Source organism: Aythya fuligula, chromosome 2, assembly GCF_009819795.1.
Source record: "Aythya fuligula isolate bAytFul2 chromosome 2, bAytFul2.pri, whole genome shotgun sequence".
NCBI lineage: Eukaryota > Metazoa > Chordata > Aves > Anseriformes > Anatidae > Aythya > Aythya fuligula.
The window spans coordinates 24,368,213-24,388,537 of NC_045560.1; the positions used below are offsets into that span (position 1 = coordinate 24,368,213).

At 39.9% G+C, this 20,325-nt stretch overlaps 1 long non-coding RNA gene across 1 annotated transcript; it reads left to right on the forward strand.

Moving 5' to 3' along the window:
• Positions 1-488: 488 nt before the first annotated feature.
• LOC116486414 lies at positions 489-19,726 on the forward strand. The gene is made up of 3 exons (XR_004252953.1): positions 489-603; positions 12,026-12,198; positions 19,667-19,726. It is a non-coding gene; the product is annotated as an uncharacterized LOC116486414 (long non-coding RNA).
• The last annotated feature ends 599 nt before the right edge of the window (positions 19,727-20,325 follow it).

Here is a 20,325-nt window from a genome sequence, read left to right on the forward strand (position 1 = left end):
CTCCTTGTCTTGAAGTCTGTAGATGTTATACTAGTTTTTATGTGATTAATTTCTGCTCTTTCACTAGCATTTAAAAACAAATGTGTAACAGCCTGGATTACCCAAAGGTAAAAAACGAGGCTCATTTTTCCACATTAAAAGCAATTGTTCCTTGTTTCCCATTTAAGGGCCTACTTTCTGTTCACTTCCCTCAACCTCATGGAATTACAAACTTTTAGAATGAAAGAAGGTTCTGTCTCTAATTAATATGTTTTATTTGTAAAAGAATTGCTACAGAACTAAAGTTAAAATTGATGGATGCATTTTTACCACTACCAATACAGTGGGGAAAAAAAAAAAAAAGAAAAAAGAAAAAAGAAAAGTAAAATAAGATGTTGCCTATAAAAGTTCCAGAAGACTACAGAAAATCCATTTACAGTAGCATTAACCTCCTCTCTTTATGTCTAAAAATTCAGAATATTTTCTGTATTTTCTAGGCATTTCTAGAGCTACCAGTGTCAACTGTACCTTTCAAGGCACATACTACTAAGCAAGCTGAATAGACATCACAGACCTGTTCACGAGTGATATCTGTCCACCTATATGGGAAGGTCCAGCAACTATGTGAGCATGGCCTACGTTTTATACATACTTATGTGTGTTTGTGTACTGCATGCTACAAAGAAACACACTGCTATCCCAGAAATTATATGTAGCAGTAAAGCTGCCCTGGTGAAAAGAAGGTAAATTATTATTGCTGAGGGAACTCAATGGGAATTGAACTTGATTGCATGGCCTGGCTTTTAATGGGATAAACTTCTGGTATTGCGACTGATTTGCATGGGCAGAATAGGCAAGACACTTTGCCCTCCTTTGGCAATGCCTTGGCAGCACCTGTATTGGTCCAGCATGGAAAGGGATCTTTGACTGACACAGATACAACATCCCAAGGCTCAGGTTAGACCATCAAACATACAACCATCCTCTTTTTACCCAGGATTTCCCAGATGGAAATATATACACAGCAATTTTGGTACTGCCAGGAACATATGGGCAGCAATGATGTGGTGCTGGCGTGGAGCAGTGGTACCCCCCTCACACAGCGAACCCCGAGGCACTGGTGGTTGTGCACAGATTCCCAACAGCAATACCAGTGTTGCACAGCACACTGGTCCAACCCAGTGCTCTCTGCTCACACTGGTGTGTCCTAAATGTCTGACAGCAGCAGCACAGCCAGAGCTGCTCCCACAACCAGCTGTGCCTGAGGGCTGCGAGGCATCCACCCATAAAGTCCAGACAAAGATAGAAAATCCTAAAAATCTGCTCAGACAGGATTTTCATTTAGATAAAGAAGACCTGTCCAGAAGAATTTAGGTTTGCAGTCACGTTAGGAAAACTGTGCTTTTACTAGTACAGCTTGTTTCATTTGAAGGGTAAAAGGATTTTATAATGCCAGTACAAAGTAGTTCTGCTTGTCCAACTGTGTCTATACTAAGTGTACTTCATTCCCATAATGCACAGGAACACCTATACCAGCACTCCTAGTACAGATACAACCTGTGTTTCAGTCACTCATCTCCAAAATGGCAAAATAAATCCCTAACAAAGGGTGTGCTGAGAATTCAGTCATCAATGGATGAGAACTGCTTTTAGATCATCACAGAGAAATTCCTATTGCATAAAAGATTATATATCAATATTATATAATCTCTTTCAAGGGTCTATAGCTTTACAAAACCACGGAATGAAAAATGGCTCTGCCTTGCAAACAAAATGTGGCTGCTTTGAGTATTTGAGAATGATGGTTTACTAATGTGTCAAAAATCAAATCTATGTAATACCTATCAGTCAAATATTTATCAGTTTAAAAATTTCAATTGTCCACTTGATGTTACAGAATTTCTTCAGTGATACTGGACCAGCTTTTCAAGTATTTCAAAGTATCCTGTTATTATATCTATATATGGCAAGTACTGGTTCTGTATGAATGTGGAAATTCAGCAAGACAACATATATCTCTTTAAGTAGAAGAGACAGGTCAAAACTAAAAATATAGTCTATCCTACAGACAAAAGCCACATTTCCTTTTTCTGAGCATCGGCTGCCATATCATATAAGTTTTGTAAATGATTGATACATTCAGAGTTTATAAAATGTCAAGACCTGTCCAGTTTACCATTTCCTACCTATTGCAAATGCTATTGAAAGCATTTCCATCACCTAATGACCTTTTTAAAATGCAGTTGCCTGAAAAATTGCAGGTGAAGAGCAAAGCAAACAAAGAATGGGGAAGATTATTTTAGAAATATGTTAGGCAATTTTCCTACTACTGGCAAGTCCACCTGTAGTCAATAAATGGTAATGTCTCCACTTAGAGTAACTTGGGTTGCACCTGCGTAGCTTGGATTATGCCTAAGGATGGCAAATAAAGGTCATCTCATGTAGAAAGGCCTGAAGTGTGACTCTTCATACACTTTCTCATATGCTAGGAGATTCTTGTACTCCCTGCCATGCTTAGGAGTAGCACTGGCAGCAGCACTAGCTTTCCAGGCAAAGGGGACCTGTACTGGCCACTGCAGGTTTGGCCTTGCGCCACCAGGGAAGTCACCATTCAGCCCCACACTTCTTATTCCCACCTGCTAGGAGGGGGAGCAGCACCTCTCCTGTGCTAGCTGCTACACACTTTTCACAATGCTCTTCTCACCTCTGGCATGAAGGCCACGTATCTGACCATGCAACTAGCCTTTTCCTGGGCATAGCTTGTAGGGGCAGGACATAACGATTAACCCCTCTGGCAGATGCAGTATCTGTGGGCTTGAGGGGGTTAAATGAACAACTGAAGTGCTGGTTCAGCCCTCATTAGCCTGAGGCATTGGATTACAGTGTTTTTTAAGGCCCTGCTCTTGTCTGTATTGGCAGAGACTTTCAATTTAAAAAGAGGGCTGTTGTCAGACACCTTAATCCATGCAATAAGAACAAACTCACCTGATTAAACCCAACTACATAAACAGATTAGGCAGCTGTCGTGCACCAACAGGCAGTGTATAATATGAGATGACATGATATGATAAACAGCATGCATATTGTTTGGAAACTTCTATCTCTTCAGGTTGAGATTAAATATTTATGGAACACGCAAAAGCTGACTTTTTTTGGCTATTGTCTCTGTTTCTCCAGGACAAGCACTCATTCAGTAATTCTTCACACATGTTCCATTCATTCAAGCTTCATGCACACCTTGTACACTGTGGGTCAAATTCTCTTCTCAGCTGCTTTCTTTGCAAACCATTGGAAATCAATGGATGTGGAAACGATTCACAAGCAATGAAAGCAGAGATGTACTCTTTTTTTTTTTTTTTTTTAAAAAAAAGGAAAAGGCTTTGGGGATTATAAGCATGAATTTGAGCAGAATTTGGGCTATGATACAATGACTTTTCAAGAGGATTTAAGAAAAATAGATCTACATCCTCTTGCCATATGCTTTCTGCTATGAACATCTGGTTCCAGTAAGATCTCACTGTGGGATATTTTGTAATGCAAAAATGTGTTAAGTGACTTTTGCTCAGAGAAAGGTTTGGTCACGGACCCTTTATCCTCAGTGTTATACGTACAGTAAGGCTCCAGTCTGCACATTACACATCTGGGGACAATTAAATATCTACAACCAACCAGGAGGTATTGATCTTAACTGGAATAACAGCCAGGCTGCAGACAGACAGATTGGAGTTTGTTGTGAGATCTGGGTAAGTTGGAGCAATGTGGAGGAGAATCCGTGGCACAGAAAATAGCACCATATCTCATGTGCTAACAGTATCTTTTTTTTTTTTTTGCTGACTGCTTAGCCAGTCATTCTTTCCTCTGAAACTGTAGCATGTGGCAATTAAAGCAAGGCAAAAATACAATTTTTCCTTAAACAGTCATTGAAATTTAAACCTGTTCATTGACAAAATTTATTCATGACCTCTGGTAATTTCTATCTTAATGGACTGATACTTGAGGGTTTATATGCATTCATTCAAAACAATACATAACCTGGATATTTGGGCTTGAATTCCATAAGTGGAATGATTCTGATTTTGAGGAATTAGATGTCCACTACTTTTTGGAAAATAAAAGTGTTTGAAGGAAAATCAAGTTGGTCACTCAGAATCACAGTGTTCATCACAGGATAGGCCATAATACTTTTTATGAATTTTTGCCTCCAATGTTACCACCTGACAATAAATTTCTTGCATTATTTCTGAGTGTTGCAGCCTTGTCAGCAGCTAAGCAGATATTTCCCAAGGGACAAAGATGTCCCGTGGCTGGGCCTTACAGTTTGTTATCACATTAAAATCATCTCGTCCAAAACTGGTATAGACTGCAAGTCATTTAGTGTTTAAATCAAATAAGGGTGCCTTGTTACCATTTTTTTCTAATCTGAGACAGCTGAATGGGTGCCATGTGTGACACCTGGTGTAATGAATACACAGAAGAGATGGGAAGGCTGAAGAAGCAACAGAATTAGTTGGGGAGAATTTTCCTGGAATGGGCAGGAGAGTTGGTTATAAAATACCCAGAACAGGAACTGAGGAGGACTGAAACAAGACAAGTGACAGAATTGTTTAGCCAAGCTAGGCATTAACTCTCGTGGGCAGAAGGGCAGCAGAGTGATCAAAAATGGGAATTTTCTTGGACTTGAAGCCAGAGAGGACTGAGATTCAGGGGGTCAGTGGACAGCCCAGATTGATGGAGCCACAGTGTTATACACTGAGATTGCTTTTAAAAAGATGTGTAGTATTTAGACAGGTAAGCTTTTGATCAGTGCCATACAACCTTCAGATTCTGAAACCAGGTCGAACAAGTACATCCCTCCATATCACCAGAGGAGTTCAGGGTGAAAAGAGAGCTTCTGGTAGCACATCTTTTATGAAAGTCCCGCAACTCTAAAAATTTCCTCCATGATCTGGCTTCACTGGATTCCTGTAACTTTCCAAACAGGCTGCCAAGACCAACACTCCTTCAAAATATTTGGCACAGTGGAGATGGTGGCCTATGAGGTGTAGAAGTGAGGATCTTTCAAATGCAAGTTAACTCTGAAACCCAATAATGCTAGATTAACTTTAGGCACAAAATTTTGAAGTATGACTTCTTCCCAATCTAAACATTAAAAAATTAGGAAAATCTGTACAAACTGTGAGACCACCATCTCACTGTGGTTTTATAAAATAGGTGGAAGTGACCTACTGAAATGAGCTTGGAGAACTGAACAGATTTTCCTTCTTTCTGTTATAAGTTTGAATAGCTGCAAGGACAATGTGGCATTAGGGGAGATATTCAAGGGCCTAAACATAGGTGAACAGATGATTTCAAAATTTCAAAATCAATCAGATGATTTCTGGTACTGAAAGCACCCATGTAGGATGATGGGTGTATAGGAAATCCATGGCCTTCTGCAGTGAGGCAGGACACCATAGTATATTTACACTATGCTGGACATATATGTTTGGGCACCTAAATCTAAGACACCCAAGGTGCCTTAGAGTGGGACTGACGTGGCAGCTTGCCTTTCATGCTGTTAGAAATCCACCTCTGAATAGTATGTCTGTATCCCCAAAGATGATCAGCAGGCCTAAGCTGAACTAGCACAAGGGTTCAGCAACACAGAAATGTGAATAAATTTCCAATCCCAGGTTCATTCAAAGATTTCCTGCTAGCATGAACATTTTATATCCCAGTTAGCTACAGGAGTACATGCTGAGCCCACCCTACTGTTCTCCAGCAGGGCTGGGAACCATGCAAATGTACCCTCTTCCTTGGGAGGCCCTGTGGCTTACTGTCACTCCACACTTGTCCCTCAAATGTGTGCACCAGCTGCCCCTTCTTTCCTCAGAGTTTTCTGTTGTCTTATGGCTGTTGCTTTGCTTGTTTAACCACTCTACCAAATGCATAAAATGCTTCAACTTCAAAAATCTGAACTGAGAGGAAACACATTTTCTATGCCAGAAGTGATCTAAGATAATTGCCGTGACTGCCTTGAAACAGATTAAGAGTGTGGGGGCAGGCAGTTCCTATCTTCTCCAGGATGCCAGTGGCGATGAGGGACAGAGGCATGGGCCAGCTGGGGACAGGCTTGTTTTAGACATCTGCAGCTACTTCCTTCCCCTTGTGACACTTTGGAGGCAGGGGAGAGTGACATCCCAAGCTTACCGCCCACTTAAGCTGTGCAAGTCCTCTCCCATCTGCACAGACAGGACGTGGGGCTGAGCCCGGGGCTCACCAGCACTCAGGAGCCAGCCACTCTTTAGGTGCTCCCAGGGCTAAGCCTCAACCGCAGGCTGAGTACGGCACTAATGCAACCTTGTCGGTCCGGAAGAGAAGTGCTATTACTCAGATCAAAGTCAGGATTTGTTTCCTGTTCTGAGCCACAGTTAGAATTATTACTCTGTATCTTATCTGTCATATTAAAGTTTTGAGTGACTTTAACTCAAAATAAAACACTTAAACTAGTGCAATTAAAGCATTTAACACATTTCAGCGTTTAAAATGATTATCCTTGACTGTGGCATAAGAGTTTAAGAAAAAAAAAAAAAAAGAAAAAAAAAGACTGAAACTCTAACTTTATTCCAAGCATTAAACCATGTATAAATTATAAGGATTCTGGACAAGAGGATTATAATGTGATCTCAAATTATTAAAAGGCTTTAACACACTGAGAGGGTTCTCAGCCTTTGGCACTGCTGACGTAGAATGTTTCAGTAAAGCTTAAACAACTTTTCTGCAGATCCTCCCTTTTTATTTTCTTTGATCATATTTCTGTCTTCATAGCAGTAAATGGAAAAGTTACAAGCAGAGCACCAGAATGCCTGGTCTGGCCAGGCATTAAAACAAAGAGTCCTGGCTTCAAATCATGTCACTTAATTGTCTTGTTTGCCTCTCAGCTATTGAAAGCTAAGACATGTTGTCCTTATGCTTAGGAAAAGTATGTAATGGTATAGCTTTCTACATCATTTTTCACTTGGAAAGGCCAAAAAGTTCCCCAACTAAAAATAAATAAATAAATAAATAAATATATACCCCAAATCCTAAATGGACAAAGTAAACGATAATATTTAAAAAATCACATTCATAGAGCAGGGTATTGTCTGCACAGATAAGCAAACAAGAGAAGAAAAAAAAAGCAGAACTTATCCTCTTAATTTCCCCCTGGGGAAAATGGACTTTGAGCTACAGAGGACAGGCCATTACCTGACAAGGAGCTATCAGCCACGGATCAAAATCAGACTGAAGGTAGATTGTCCTAGGAAGGACAGGATAGTTCCACTGCTGCTGCCCCAGCAAAAGAACAGGAGACAAAAATCTCAAGGTGAAACCAGTAGTAACAGGGCAGCCTGTGTGAGCTCACTTATCTGGGAGTAAGGCAAGCAAGTCAGATGATAATTTCCGCTGCAGGCAGTCCACTGAGAAACTAGGGCAAAAGGATTTTTCAGGGCACAAATGCTAACTCTGCTTTTATTCAGGTTATCAAGAGTGCTGGGCCAGATTTGGAAACCCTGTAAAGTTTACAGTTAAGGCAAAAGTGGAGGAGCAAACACTGGAAAGAGGGCCAGAGGACTTCTGCAACCTGGAAGCCCCAATGAAGTTGCTGTGGAGCTCACCGCAGAAGGACCTCAGCACACAGAGCATGGGACTCCTTTTGGGGAGCTCTTTTAGACACCAAAATTGAAGATCTAGACATGTAGCCATCTTTTCTGACTTCATCTCACCAAACATCTTACACAATTACCATAATGAGCACCTGTAGTAGTTTTCTACCTCTTTCCTGCAAGACATTCAAGCACAGGAGGACACCTGAAGCAGATCCGATTGCTCTCATAAAAGAACAGCCAGGCCATCACAAAAAATTGCAGCTTCTGTACTGTGATCTTTCTATATCTATCATTCATTAACATGGCACGTTATCTTCTCCTGATTCATGGATACATCTTTAAAAATGAGACCAACGACAGCATGGACAATAACTGAATACACAGGTGCTTCATCATGTAATATGCTGAACAAGAAGTGCACCTTTGTGCCATACATCTTCTCTGTGGTTCCACAGCTTAAAGCAAATATGAATAAATTTAACTCTGCTTCACTTCCTAGGGAGGCAGATTTCTCTCTGTTTTGTAGAGAGGTAAAGCTAGGCACAAAGGGCAAGATTTTCAAAGATGCTGAAGTGCCTGAAGATGGAGAAATGCCTTTAGGGATTTGCAAAAGTGCTTATGCAGAGTAGGTACCTGCCTCCCACTGAGATCAGTGTTTTGTGTCTGTTCAACAGATACAAATCTGACAGCAGGCTCTGTTAGAACAATATTTGCTGAGGGTAAACCAACTGCGTACAACAGAGAGCGCGTACAGGACCCATGCTCCACGTTTCTTCTGAGACAGGACCGAAGCGACATTCACATGACGTGGAGATCTCATGCTTCAGTTCACAAGTGGCTTCTGTCTGCTGCTGATCAAGCTGAGCCACATTTGTCTGCTCTTCTGCCATGCCTCACCCTCTCAGCAGCTCATACAGGTCCCTCAGAAAACCTTCTGCTGTTTTTCCTAAAGCAACTGCCCTTTAGCATTCTTGCTTGCCTTTTCCTGGCACGGTCATTCGGTATCCAGTCATGGATTAGCCTTCTGCTTGAAATAGTTACATTGGCTTGTAATCTCAAAAGATCTAAATAGTTTTGAATGCATTCATTTTAGATATCCAGCCTCTGGCACCTTCAAAAAAGCATAGCCAGAGGCTACTGGACTGGGCCTCTGGAGGCCTGTATTCAATCCCATCACCTGCTGACGATTTTCTATATGAATTTAGCAACTCACTGGGAAGAATTAATTCACAAAAAGAATGGGATATCTCATGTGAAAACTTTCATACCAGCAAAATTCCAGTTGTTCAAGTTGTGTCTCTGGACATGCCATGAACTGCCTTTGCCTGCTACCACCAGGCAATTTGACACCTATGTAACAGTTACGTCTGCCATCAGCTTCACTCTATTCTTTCACTAGAAAGGTATATAAGAGTATATGTAAGAGTGAGGATGAAGCTGGAGCCAAGTGGAAAGGAAAGGGGCAGACCCCAGCTGCTGTCCCTGACCTATACCTCTTTTGTGTAATTTGTCCTACATTTGTTTTTTTAATGCATTCTTCGGCTTTATAATAGCAATTTATATTTTATGAGTAATTTGTGGTAAATAAATACCTCTATCACTGGTCCTGTCCAAATGAGGATTTTCTAAGCTGGAAACAGTGAGAGAGTCTAGACAGCTTTGGTGCTGTGCCTTTTTTGTGTGCTTGTGACAGAGTTTGTTGGCTTGAGGGCTTGTGTTACCAACACAGCTAAGTCTGCTCCAACCCTCCCAGGCTGGAGCGTTGGTGCTGTAATCCTGAACAGGATACTTACTGCTGAAAAGCATACTCTGAGAATGAGGAGTGAAAACAACAATTGAAAAACAGCCTACAGCAAAATTCATTACCTGTGGATTCAGTGCTAATGTTCCAGGGTTATACATGCTGTTCAGTATTTTATCTGCAGTCACACCAGATATGTGAGCTCCCAAGAAAACATCTCTCTTTGCCACAAAATTTCCTATACTTCATATTTAGACAGAAGGGAAGGCAAACAAATTTAGAAAAACATTCTATTCTTCACTTAGCCCTTTTGTGGTAATTGAAACAAAACCCCAAGTATGCTGAGAATGGATGCTCCTCAGCGCATGCAGATGGGCTGGCTCAGTGTGGGGTTCAAAGGGGAGCTCGGTGCTGGTGCACAGCACGGCGTGCATGGGAACGGGCCACTTGCTGGCAACCCTTCCTCCTTTGTTCAGTCCCTCTCTAGCTTAAAGGAAATTTGGAGGGCTAAGAATGCAATACTGAAAAACAAGCAAAGAACTTTAATTACATACTCATCGCTGTACTTTATAAATGTCAAAAAGACACTGTCAAATTCAAAACACATTTGAAAGCACAATTTTGCTATAGATAGTCTTTGTTTTAAAAGCCAGAAAAATTTAAGATGTATTTACTTTTGTCTGTCAATAGTGTTTATTCATTGTTAAGGATTTATACACTTAATTCATTGTGGACAGGAAAAAAACTGGTTCTCCATTCCTCCCCTCTATTTACTGTTCTGTTTACTAGAAGTAAACAGCACAAAGCCTTTTCATTTGCAAGCCCTTTATATTTATAATCCTTAAGACTTATTTAAGGGAAAACTTGTCTATTTGTCTTGAGCTCTCTGCCTATACCTCTACACACAGAAAGATATAGAAATATATAAAAGGTATTTTGAACTTGAATGACCTGATGGGCAGACCACAGTTCCCATGATCCAGAGGGTTCCTGTCAGTAGCAGAAAGAGGGTCCCACAACAAAACAAGAAGGAAAAACAAGTGCCAGCATTAACTTCAGTGCTTTACCTGGTGCAGCTGAGGTGAAGGATGCAATAAAATATTCCTACAATTATTAAAGGCTTGACTAACAAAAGACACTCAAAGAAAAACACTTCTCAACTTAAACTCAAGTGCTAGCACCTGATCTTATCCATGATATAGCACATGTGCTGATTAAACATCAGAAAAGCAGAGAGAAATCTTTCCTCATTTATGTTGCTTACAGATGATTATAGCAAAAAATCTGTTCCTAATCTAGTTCCAGTCAAAATGACAGAATGCTCTTTTGATTTGATGACACTAAGAGACACTAAATGATATAAATTGGGCAATTTCATCTTCCAAGGGCAGAACCATCACAAGTTTGGCACAGTTTGAAATAGGGAGGGCGTAAAATGAGGCCCTGGATTAATCTCTCTTGGAACCAATTTTCTCCCAACCTCTCCCAGCTCCTTTCCCTCTGCCACCAATACTGAAACCATTTCTCAGCAAGGCAGGCTGTTCCTGGATCCCCAGTCATGAGGAACATATACATGATGATGTTTTCTAACTCTGTTTATTAAAGATTCCTCAAGCTTGCCACTGGCAGGAGATTGTATAATTTTGCTGACGAACGGCACATGATGCTCTTAAGGGGAGTGCTGCCTGCTATACACTGTTGTTGGCTGCAAATCTGCCCCAACACCATCAGTCTTCAGGTGGACTTCATCAGTTGTAGGCATCTTATCAGCTAGGCACAGCCTCTCCTAATGGTTTGATAAATATTCTGGCATCCCAGTATCACTATCAAGAGATTCAAATCATGCCCAGTATGTACTGCTGCTATTACTACAGAGTTATTGCCAATGACTCTTTCACTTATCTCTGCAAACAGAGACACTGAACAGTTTCTTTTATGTCTCCACTCCTGGCCACTGAGAGCATAATTCATGCAGAAATGTCCTCCACCTGGCTGGAAAAGCACATTGCCCATGTGAAATTTGAAGAACAGATTTGGTCTGTGTGAGAAATCAATTCTCCCTATCTCCTCCCTAGCTTGCTAATGTAAACTTGTGCTGATTTCTGAATTTTTTACATGGGAACGCCCCTGTCCAAGTCTCTCAAATGGCCACCCTGTGCTTGGCATGGCCTTCAAAACAGAAGTGGGTGATATAATACACTTATTTTTATTTTTACACTCCCTGCATCCGAAGTTAACAAAATATATATGATACACACTTTGACTTTAGTTAGAGGAATATGATGGCTTTCCTAGTGATTTTCAAGCTTTCTCATGTTAGGCCTTCATCTTTAATCCTTCTCTCATGCAGCTGGGCTCTAGCTAACATATCCTTTCCCCAAAAAATGTTGATGATGCCTGTTTTAGAATCTAAATTCTAAAATTCTAGTTCTAATACCAGGCCATGGAGAAGTTTGAGGTTACAAACAAAGCTGCCTTTACTACCATTTGGTGATGTTCAAGTGAAGTCCTTTAAGATGAAATTCTGACACCAATGAGAAAAGAATAAAACTCACCAGTACAGAGAGGGTTTACAACTAATCCATAACACCTTCTAGATTTCCCTGTTTTTCTGAGATAACCAGGGCAGTTAAGGTGAAGACCTCTGATTTTCAGTTTCTTTTTCTTCTTTATTCAGAGTGGCTCAGCTGCATCATGGGAAGACTGAGAGGAGCAAGGTGCAGTAAAGGAGACAACAGGAAAATTGTCTCTATGGTCATGGATTTCTCTGCTCCAGTGTGAAAACAATGAAGAGATGGGACAGAGGGGTGTGAGAAGAGTTGAACAAAAGCGGAGTGTGGGAGAGAAAAGGTGAGATGAACTAAGATGTAAAACTAAAGGAAAAACTGAGTCAGGAAGAAATGAAAAATGTTGGGTAAGGAGGTGTGGAGACAAGAGAAGGAGTAACATGTAAGATTGAAACAAAAGAGAAATGCAAAACACAGATAAGGAAATAAGGCTTAAACTGGAGCCTTTCACAATTTTATGTTAGATTAGCACAATAAACCATGTAGCTCAGCACATGACATCATGTGGCCACATGCCATGCAAAGATGACTGACAGGTTAATCAACTGACATCACAAGAAATACACACGTAAAAGAAAATCATATTTAAACTGACAGGATAATTACTTTCACCATCCCTCATGAAGGCCCCCTCAGGCAGGAATCTGACTCTGAGGCTAAAAGATAGGGAGAGCTATCACCACATACAGAGGTATTTTTCTCCCTTGTTACATTCTGAGGCATTTCTTCCATTCTTTGTGTCAGAAAACCATGAGAACGGAATGTATTCTATGATCAACACGTAGCGAGGATGAGCGTTTCCAGCACCAGAGAATCATTTAGTAACATCTGCAATCAAGATGTCTCTGGATGAGCTTGTTTTTTGTTGTTGTTGTTGTTTTTTTTTACTCTTTTTTTTTTTTTTTTTTTAATCTTCACACTCCACAATCTTTGTGGTTGATAGAGAGAGCTGTTTATATTACACAGGAGTTTCACTTGAAGAATTGAAACAGGCACTGGTATAACCAACTCTTCTAAGATTTCCTGTTGTGATGGGACCCAGTTATAGAAGTGACTGAAAAGCTGCAACTACCCTGTGGGAAGCCCCTGTAGATTGCAACTACTTGGTGCTTTTCAGATCCAGACCCAGTGTGAACACTGATAACCATCATCTGACGATTTGAGGTGATAACAACTGGTGTGCCAAGTTGGATTTGAGTTCTGGTAGCATCTTTCACTTTCACCAGGGAAATGTTCTGCCTTTGATTATGGGGAGATTAGCTAGAAAGGGAAGTGATGCATCTATTATAAGGCTCATAAAAAAAAAAAAAAAAATTGTGCTAAAGGAAACTGCAATTTTTTTCTAAATTCAAGTTGTGATGGAAAATATGTACTTCCCTTCAGAACGGTGAAATTAAAGAACCGCCAGTTTAAATAAGTTTATGTTCAAATATCTATCTTACTGTTGATTTTGCTTTGGATGTTTTAGACGGGTGACATCTTAAAACTGTGGAACGTCCCACATGTATTTGATGTTTTTGCTTTGTCCAAGGTTTGAATCAAAGTGACCGAGTAGAGACGTGATAGACAATGAGGCTGCCAGCATGCTTCTGACACAACAGCATGATACACAGCCTCCCATGCTTGCAAAGCGTAGGTGCTAGGTGAGGAAATATGTGTATTCTTCCACCCTTTTCTATCACAAAGAACCGGCCTCAGCTGGTTTCCTCTCCCCCACCGACCTGCTTCCTGTGCCTTGTGCGGATGGGGACACCTCATTCCCTTGCACCCTGCCAACTCCTCCCACACATCCTGGCCCTCCCAGCTCTGCCCCGCACTGCTCAAAGAGATTGTTGGCAGATTCACTCCGCACTGGACCAGTGCGACAGTGGCTTCACTTGAGAAGCAGACAAGGAAGTCTTGTCTTGGTAGACAACACAACCCCTCCACAGCAAGTCAGTCAGGCTCTGGAATAGACAAACCTCTGCTGCTTTTCCTCACTCCACTTCAGATCTCTCCAGAAATTCCTACTGAATAACGAAATAGAGAGTAACACCCTTGATATGATGAGGCTGCTTGTCCTATCTTACAATGTAGAGCTGCAGACTAGTAGGCTTTTCTTTGATGCCCCTTCCCATCACCCACATCCAAGTTTAGCTCTTACAGTCCCACAGATCAGCCTTTCAGAATGGGGGAGAGGGGCTCAGAGGCAAATTACAAACCACAGCGGGATATTTTCTCTGCCTAAATGTTCTCAATCTCAGAGTGATCAGCCAAGCCCTCAGAGAGATGCATCACCAGTCAACATGTCATGGCAAAATCTGACAGTACAGAGTGTTCAGCTGTTTATTCAGAGAATATATTTGAATAATGAGTACATTGAAGAAACCATGCTGCTGCTGCGCTCATGGAAAAAATAGCAAAAGGCTAACTTTGCCAAATAAATTATGTGTTGCAAATTATTCTTTTTCCTCAGAGCTCTGTGTGTCCCAGGAGTAAAGAGCTAGAAAAGAAACTCTTTACCCAGGCAAGTGGTAACTTGGTAAACAGTATTTCCAACTCAGAATTCAAATGTGAGGACAAGTAGAAGTATCTTGTTTCTGAAGTATCCAAATACAGGTGGTAGAGACTTTTTCAGAAAAAAAAGAAAGAGATAGAGGACTTACAGGATGTATTCAGTACAGAACCTCCCTTTCATCCATGGAGAAGCTGTTTTCCAAATGTATGGAGCCTACGTTAGATTTGTATGTACATTTTCTGGAACAGAGATCATTTTCTCCACTTCTGTTGGCTTCATCTTAGGTGCCCCTCTAGGATCCAGCTGTAACATTGCTGAAATTCCCTGGCCTTTACTTGAAGGTCTAGAAGTTTCAGGCAGATTTTTGTAATCTTTTTCCTTGCCCATAAAAACATCCACAATGAGCTTTTTGTGGAGACTTACATTCTTTTCCTCTGCAAAACCAGGTTGCTGTGTGAATATCTTGTTTTGGACACCTCAGAGCTTCTATGTGGCCAGAAAGTAAAATTTCCCATTTTGTGGCCCAAGAAGTAGCAGCTCCAAGAGCTCCAAGAGAGAGCTAAAGCTTTCTATTTGTGGCAATTAACTGTTTCCCAAAGGAGCTACTTCTTAGAGGGATTTGCTTTGAACAACAAGTTCCACCTGAACTTTTAGTCTCTTCCTTTGCCTTTTCTTCATCAGTAAATTCCCTCCTTTAAACCTCTTCTAGATGACTGCTTTCCAAGGTAAAATCCCTATACCTGGGTAATTCTCAGTGTTTTACCCTTACAGTGATTACTTTACTTTCCCTTTTCCTCTCCCACCATTTTTTAACCAGAAAACAGAGGGAGAAAGTCATTGACAGCAATTACCATTTTGTTCCTTGTCTTGCGGAGATCTTTGTAGCCTGGGGCCATGCCTGGGGCTGCTGGGAAATACCTCATAACAGAACATGTATGAATAGTTGGGGTAGTGCCCACAGTAGCTGTGATACCTCCATCTCCAGTATGACAGAGTGGATATAAGTCCAGGCGTCTTACAAAGTCCTGGCAAATGCTCCTTCCATCACCTCTTCAGAGACTTATCTCATTGTTTCTCTTCTGGCCTGTATCATGTATACATCCTTCACAATTTTAATGACTCTGACCAAATCTCCAAGCTCAAACCCTTCCCCTCCTTCACAGCTAAATACAATGAAATAGGATGCTTAAGGTTTGACTCCAAGGGGAGCTTTCAAAGGTGACCCTCGTTTCATAAGTGTCTCCGATTAGGAGACTACTTCAGGATTTGGAGCTATACTTTTATGCCACTCTTGCAAATTGTAGTCTATATATGCTGATGTCAAGGCATTTTTCATGAATAAATGCTTACAGAAATTAGATTGTTTCCTTATGCCAAAGGACAGCCAGTATCCTCTAGCTCATTTCATTGTATTTCATTATTTGTCTACAATTGTGGTTCGCATTTATATAATCTTCCTGTGTGGCCTCTCCTATGCTTCCTTACATGGCTGTTATCACATGCCTGCCAAGTCGGGCTCCACTGGATGGCTGGTGCTAATGGAGTTGAGCACTTTCTCTTTCTGTCATCCAGTGGTACATTGGCTCTGAAGAGGAGAATATGGATTGCTTAGGAAAAAAAAAAAAAAAAAAAGATTCGATTGATTATTTTTAGTATATTCTTTTGCTGCAATGGGTGAAGCGGCTTGCAAAAGACATGAACACTGCTGAGCAAGAACAATGAAGAAGTATTATTTGTGTGCAGACTTCCCCACAGACTCTATCTTTGACGCCAGCTTAAAATGTTCCCAGTCAGTGATGCATGGAAAATGTTCAGGATGCAGTAGACAGTTCTAAAAACACCAGAACCAATCACCTGGGAAACAAGGAAAACAGAAAGTCAAGTCAAAAAGTATTTCAACTATTAAACAAACACCACCCACCTGTAGGCGAGTGGCTAGCAGCCTGAAGCAATATGTGTAAATCCTTTTTAGAAGTTCCAATATTTTTTTAATGTAAGGGAGAAAGAATCAGTTCCTCTCAAATTCTCTGTGTGATATTTAAAATCTGCTATGCAATGTTAAAACTACAGCCCCCACCCCAGATTATTCTATATCATTTTTTACATTGATGTTGAAATGACTATGGGTTTATGAATCAAATCCGGTACAAATAAAAATTAATCTAATGTGATAGAAAAACTCAAACCCTAGGCTCAAAACTGGGGACAAATGAGAGGTGTGCTTTTCATACTTCACCCTCAGTCCCAGGGGATCTTGAACCCTGTTAAAATAATCAGTAACAGGTACTGCAGTTGTGGAAAACCAAACATAAATCTAAGGATAATACAGGAGGGATAGGTCTCAGATCTTTCAAATGGATCCTACGGAGTCTGTTACCACTCCCTTGAGGCAGCTCTTTTCTTAGGTGGTTCAGGAAATTGTTTCATTTCAAGTAATATTATAAATTTGCATTATTTTTTAAATAAAATTTTAAAGAAGAAAAGTCCCAGAGAGAGGGATCCCAATTACAAATTCATCAGCCTGTCTGAGTCAAAGCTTCATGTGGCATTAAACTATCTGGATAAGATTTCAACACAATTAGTCATCTCAAAAGGACAGATAAAACTGGTTGTTAAGGCTACTTCTTAGGCACTGAAAAATAGCTGGATATCACAGCACCACCCTTACCTGTGGTCTCTCTCAATACTGGACAGATAAAGATTTTTATGTCCCTTGTGGTAGCTTCCCTTACTTACAGGGAGTCCTGCTCTCACTGTCAGATGTGGGAAGGAAAAGAACTGAAATTTTGTGTGGCTTTTGGGCAGAAAGCACCTTTTTGGTGACTTTAAACTTCTCCATTGTCACAGACAGAACACAGTCCTTGTATGTTTGTTCTGGTGGCACAGTGATTTGTGTGCATCTGTATGGCCATGTATGGCTGAACAGTTAAAACATTAGTTCCACTCAGGGTGTCTCAGATTCTGGTGTCTGGGGAGTAGTGGAGAGGTTACAAGTTCTCAGCCCATTTGATAATTAGACCCCTGAGAAAGCCATTTATTTTGAACTTCCCAAAACTGAGACACCTAAAAATCAGGGCACTTATGGAAAATGTGGTTTTAAATGTATAACAATTGTGTTTTGGTTTATTTCGAAAGGTGTGTACAAGCCACAATAGAGAATTACCCCTTCATTAACACCAGTAAAAGTGATGATAATAATAACCCTTCAGTGTTGTTCCTGAAAGGGAATTGCTCAAGGTTAAGAGAGGTAACCTTTGAACTGGTGTATGTTTTCAAACCAGAAAGATTAAAAGGTCAAAGTTGAAAAGTATATATTTTAAATAGCACCAGATGGCCGTGGTGCAAACACAAGGCTGAATTCAAAGTGCTGTGCAGTTAAAGCACATGAACTCGCAGGGACTCCATGGTTGAATTACAGCCTCTGTGCATTCTGGGCTGTCCATTATCTGATATATACCTGTGCCTGCTCAGTATTTGGCCAGGGACAACTTTTCTTTCTTAATGACTGTTGGATGAATAGAGCCAATTCTTCAGACACAAGAGCCATTCCCAGGGTCTGCAATGAGAACTGGGTGTATGTCCAAAGACCGAGGTTAGCCCACAGCCCAGTGGTTTTCAACCTTTTTGATTTGTGGACCCCTTACTAATTTACTTGGAGAAGTGGAAACCCCAGTGAAAATTAACACATGTGGATTGGTCTAGAATATTTATGACCTTGGTTTTCACAGTCACCTTTTACAAATAATTTCAAAGCTCTCTACAGACCCCAGACCGAGACCATCACTGAAAACAACCTCTTTCTAACTCCATCTAGTCCTCCCTTCACAAAATCTAGCAGTTTACCTTAAAAACATCCTTTCCCAATTTCAGTACTTACAAAAATGAATGCAGCTGTGCAGATTTGATTTTACCTGGCACAGTTATTTGAAGGTTAACCTAATTTCTTTTGCTCTTTAATTCTCACATTTATATGTCAGCAGATATTTGGTTTGCTTCCTCCCCCTTTCTCCAGTCATTTTTCTCCCAGACAGCAGTGCAAAACTAGCTGTAAATTATTTGGTAATCACTCAAGACTTTTTTTTCCCTGGGCTTATGATGTGGCATGATCCTATCTGTTTGTTGTCTAATCTAAAAAAATCTGTTTCCATGTGGGAAGCATTCCATGTGCTGATCAACTAGATTTATTGCCTACAAAATTGACAGTTAACTTGGAGTAATAATTGCAAAAGGAGGAATCCAAATTATGTTCTATGTGGCCTCAGTTCTTTGCAGATTAGTATTAATTCTCTGGTCTCTTGTAAAGTAGTCTTACCCTTGCTGAGGATGCTGAAGACTCCATCTGTCACAGAGACCTATTAAAATATGAAGTCAGAAAGAAGTCAGAACTGAGAGTGAAGAAGCAGCCTTCTTAGAAGCTCAGCAAGCTATTGTCCTTCTATCCTTCTATTTAAAAAAATCTTTTTTTTTTTTTTTTTTTTTTTAAGTCTTCCCAATTATTTCTTTCTCTCTCTCTCTTTTTTGATTCTTTGATTGGACGCACTTTGAGTCCATTTGTACCACTATGTTTGTATCTCACATACAATAACAAAGCCTTTGAGCACTACTGCAATATAAATATTAAAGAAGAAGAAGAATGATTCCTAGGTTGGAGTTCATTTAATTTAAGATATTTTTTTCAGTAACTGTCTGTGCCCTCCATCACTCCTCTGATATGATAGAGTTCACCAGCAGGTGAATAAAGCAATGCAATGCCGTAAAAGTTGCAAAAGTTTATTTTTATAAAAAGTATTTTTGCTGAAAGGAAATCTGTGGACTTATTCAGAAAACAACACAGGCAGAATGGATTATTATTCCCTGCCAAATGATAAAACCCATGAGTTTATAAGTAGAAATTTTATATGTCCAAAAAAAAAAAAAATAAATAAATAAAAAAACCAACCCAACACATTCTTTGTGAAATTACAGTTCTTTGCTAGTTATTTTGCACATCTCTTCAATTTGTAGCACTATTTTAGTGCTACATGCATCAGGCCCACATGTTTAATAATTGTTTCACACTGTGTTCTGTATTGTATCAGTCTGTTTATTCATTTCACCAGGTCAGGATTAGAATAAAGTGGACAATTTTGTTTGTCATTTAGAATTTTGGTAGCCTAAACCTTACCTTTGCATCTGCATATAAGCAAGGCTATTGTCACTTGTCAAAACATTCTGATTTTAACCTTACTCCTTTCTCCATTTATTTTGTTTCCAGATGTTCCAAAGCAAGAATCTTGATGCTACAGTGAAGTCCATGAATTGAGCCATAAGTGACCTCTTTCTGAACCATTCTGTTTCTTTTTTTTCTTTTTTCTTTTTTCTTTTTTCTTTTTTCTTTTTTCTTTTCTTTTCTTTTCTGCTCTGTTCACTACAGTTGGAACAATTTCTATATGTGTCTACTGTAATGATAAGGATTTTCTGCATATCTTTCAGAGAAAAAAAAATGTTTATTTATGGTAGGGTATGTGTTTACACATAGAAATCCTACAGCTAGTTGTTATTCCTCTAAGAGGAGTTCTGACACAAGCAGTTCTAAGCAGCCAAGCCATTAACATCACAAATATTATCAATAAATCCATATCTTTTTTATTTTTTGAACTTGCATCTGTTTTCACTCTGGAGGTAAGCCTGGAGTAACTCTACTGAAATGAATGGAATTTTATATCCAAAATAAAGCCACAATAAGATCTTAATCTATCCCTGTATCTCAAAGTGCAGAGGTGAAGATACAGATTATACATATCACATGATTTTATGTACTGGAACATTTTAATGTAGATAAGTAAATAAGTCATATATTGCATTATTCTCCTACTCCCTATAGAATTAAATAACTTTAAATCTGTCTTTTGGATAAGGAAAAGGCTCATAACT